Source organism: Microtus oregoni, unplaced genomic scaffold, assembly GCF_018167655.1.
Source record: "Microtus oregoni isolate MIOR12 unplaced genomic scaffold, Mior012 000047F_ref0000412, whole genome shotgun sequence".
Taxonomy (NCBI): Eukaryota; Metazoa; Chordata; class Mammalia; order Rodentia; family Cricetidae; genus Microtus; species Microtus oregoni.
In genome coordinates, this window is record NW_024543221.1 from 5,566,249 (window position 1) to 5,570,193 (window position 3,945).

At 43.9% G+C, this 3,945-nt stretch overlaps 1 pseudogene; it reads right to left on the reverse strand.

Moving 5' to 3' along the window:
• Positions 1–378: 378 nt before the first annotated feature.
• LOC121435895 lies at positions 379–2,446 on the reverse strand (annotated as a pseudogene).
• Between the last annotated feature and the right edge of the window lie 1,499 nt (positions 2,447–3,945).

Below are 3,945 nucleotides of genomic sequence, written 5' to 3' on the forward strand. Positions count from 1 at the left end.
GCAACTAACAGGTCTATTTAGATCATTCACCTGGTCTTGGTTTAGCTTTGGTATATGGTACTTATCTAAAAAAATGTCCATTTCTTTTGCATTTTCCAGTTTTGTGGCATACAGGCTATTGTAGTAAGATCTAATGAGTCTCTGAATTTCCTCTGTGTCTGTGGTTATGTCCCCCTTTTCATTTCTGATCTTATTTATTTGCATGTTCTCTCTCTGTTGTTTAATTAGTTTGGATAGGGGTTTGTCGATCTTGTTGATTTTCTCCAAGAACCAGCTTTTTGTTTCATTGATTCTTTGGACTGTTTTCTGTGTTTCTATTTTGTTGATTTCAGCCCTCAGTTTGATTATTTCCAGTCTTCTACTCCTCCTGGGCGCGTCTGCTTCTTTTTTTTTCTAGAGCTTTCAGGTGTGCTGTTAAGTCCCCAATGTATACTTTCTCTGTTTTCTTTAGGTGGGCACTTAGTGCTATGAACTTTCCTCTTAGCACTGCTTTCATTGTGTCCCGTAGGTTTGAGTATGTTGTCTCTTTATTTTCATTAAATTCAAGGAAGACTTTTATTTCTTTCTTGACCCAGGTGTGGTTCAATAGTTGACTGTTCAGTTTCCATGAGTTTGTCGGCTTTCTGGGGGTAGCATTGTTGTTGCCTTCTAACTTTAATCCGTGGTGATCTGATAAGACACAGGTGGACACTGATATTGTTTTGTATCTGTGGAGGTTTCCTTTGTTACCGAATATGTGGTCAATTTTCGAGAAGGTTCCATGAGCTGCAGAGAAGAAGGTATATTCTTTCCTATTTGGGTGGAGTGTTCTATAGATGTCTGTTAAGTCCATTTGCTTCATTACCTCCAATAATTCTCTTAATTCTCTAGTAGGTTTCTATCTGATTGACCTGTCCATTGGAGAGAGAGGTGTGTTGAAGTCTCCTACTACTAGTGTGTGTGGTTTGATGTCTGCCTTGAGTTCTAGTAAAATTTCTTTTTTTTTTCCCACACACTATGAATTTCTTTAATGGTGGTATCTGTACAAATGATGTCAGGACAGGACAGCAAATTCACAGTGGACATGGCTAGCAGACAGATGTGAATGAATAAAGAGTTCACACTGCTCCCATGCTGTAGCTGCTTCCCACAGCTCTAGGTCACCTCCTCCTCCAACTCACCCTCCTCCTCAGCTGTGGCACCCTGGTACTGCTGGTACTCAGACACCAGGTCGTTCACGTTGCTCTCAGCCTGGGTGAACTCCATCTCATCCATGCCCTCACCCGTGTACCAGTGCAGGAAGGCCTTGCGTGGGAACATGGCTGTGAACAGCTCCTAGATGGCAGTGCTGTTGCCGATGAAGGTGGCGGACGTTTTTAGACCCTGAGGTGGAATGTCGCAGACAGCTGTTTTCACGTTGTTGGGGATCCACTCAACAAAGTAGCTGCTGTTCTTGTTCTGGACGTTAAGCATCTGTTCGTCCACCTCCTTCATAGACATGCGGCCCCTGAAGACGGCAGCCACCGTCAAGTAGCGCCCATGGCGGGGATCACAGGCGGTCATCATGTTCTTGGCATCATGTTCTTGGCATCTGCTGAGTGAGCTCAGGAACTGTCAGGGCCCGGTACTGCTGGCTGCCCAGGCTGGTCAAGGGGGCAAAGCCAGGCATGAAGAAGTGCAGGCCAGGGAAGGGCACCATATTTACAGCCAGCTTCCGCAGGTCAGCATTTAGCTGGCCAGGGAATCGCAGGCATGTGGTGACCTCACTCATGGTGGCGGACACTAGATGGTTCAGGTCACCATAAGTAGGTGTGGTCAGCTTTAGGGTTCTGAAGCAGATGTCATAGAGTGCTTCGTTATCAATGCAATAGGTCTCATCAGTGTTTTCAACGAGCTGGTGCACTGAAAGGGTGGCATTGTAAGGTTCAACCACTGTGTCCGACACCTTGGGGGAAGGGACCACACTGAAGGTGTTCATGATTCTGTCCGGGTTCTCCTCCCGGATCTTGCTGATAAGGAGCGTACCCATCCCAGAACCAGTCCCCCCGCCCAGGGAGTGGGTTAGCTGGAAGCCCTGCAGGCAATCACAGCTCTCGGCTTCCTTTCTCACAACGTCCAACACCGAGTCAACCAGCTCTGTGCCTTCTGTGTAGTGCCCCTTGGCCCAGTTGTTCCCAGCCCCACTCTGACCAAAGACGAAGTTATCAGGTCTGAAGATCTGCCCGAAGGGCCCGGAGCACATTGAGTCCATGGTGCCGGGCTCCAAGTCCACAAGCACGGCAGGGGGCACATACTTGCCACCGGTGGCCTCGTTGTAGTACATGTTGATATGCTCCAGCTGGAGGTCGCTATCTCCGTGGTATGTGCCGGTGGGATCAATGCCATGCTCGTTGTTGATCACCTCCCAGAACTTGGCGCCAATCTGGTTGCCGTACTGCCCAGCCTGCAGGTGCACAATCTCCCTCATGGTGGCGGCGACTGCGGAGCGACTGTAGAGCACGAACAAACAGGGAGGAGCAGGCGCACAGAGTGCTCTAGTAATATTTCTTTTACGTAAGTGGGTGCTTTTATATTAGGGGCGTAGATATTCAGGATTGAGACTTCATCCTGATGAATTGTTCCTGTTATGAGTATAAAGTGTCCATCTCAATCTCTTCTGATTGATTTTAGTTTGAAGTCAGTTTTGTTAGAAATTAGTATGGCCACACCTGCTTTTTGCTTAGGACCATTTGCTTGAAACACCTTTTCCCAACCTTTAACTCTGAGTAGATGCCTGTCTTTGTGGTTGAGATATGTTTCTTGCAAACAGCAGAATGTTGGATCCTGTTTTCGTATCCAATCTCTTAGCCTGTGCCTTTTTATAGGTGAATTGAGACCATTAATATTAAGTGATATTAATGACCAGTGGTTGTTTACTCCGGTTATTCTTATTGTTTTTGGTAGTAGAGTTTGTGTGTCTCCCTTCTTTGAGTTGTGCTGGTGAAGTATCGCTAGATGCCCGAGTTATTGTAGGCAGTTTTGGCAATGTTGGATTCCTTGGGTGGTGATTTTCCTTCTATTACTTTCTGTAAGGCTGTATTTGTGGCTACGTATTGTTTGAATTTATTCTTATCTTGGAATGTCTTGTTTTCTCCATTGATAGTGAACAATAGCTTGGCTGGGTATAGTAGTTTGGGTTTGCATCCATGGTCTCTTAGCTTCTGAAGTACTTCTATCCAGGACCTTCTGGCTTTCATGGTTTCCATAGAGAAGTCAGGTGTAAGTCTGATTGGTTTACCTTTATAAGTTACTTGCCCTTTTTCCTTTGCAGCTCTTAATATTCTTTCTTTAACCTGTATATTTTGTGTTTTGATTATTATATGGCAAGGGGATGCTTTTCTTTGATCCAGTCTGTTTGATGTTCTGTATGCTTCTTGAATATTCAAAGGAATATCTTTCTTTATGTTGGGAAAGTTTTCTTCCATGATTTTGTTAAAAATATTTTCTGGGCCTTTGAGCTGTGACTCTTCTCCTTCTTCTATTCCTATTATTCTTAGGTTTGGTCTTTTTATTGTGTCCCATATTTCCTGAATGTTTTGTGATGAGAATTTGTTGGCTTTGCTGTTTTCTTTGATCAGTGCATTTATTTTCTCTATGGTGTCTTCAGAATCTGAGATTCTTTCTTCTATCTCTTGTATTCTATTGATTATCCTTGTTTCTGTAGGCTCTGCTCTTTGACCTAGATTTTCCATATCCAGCTGTTCCTCAGTTTGTGTTTTTTTCCTTGCTTCCCTTTCAGTTTTCAATTCTTGAACTGTTTCCATTACCTGTTTGATCGTTTTTTTCTTGTTTTCCCAGGGTATCATGAACGTATTTATTCATTTCTTCAAACTTTTTGTTATACTTCTCATCCATTTCTATAAGGGCATTTTCACATGTTGTTTAAGGGACTCTATTGCTTTCATAAAGTCAATTTTTTTTCCACTT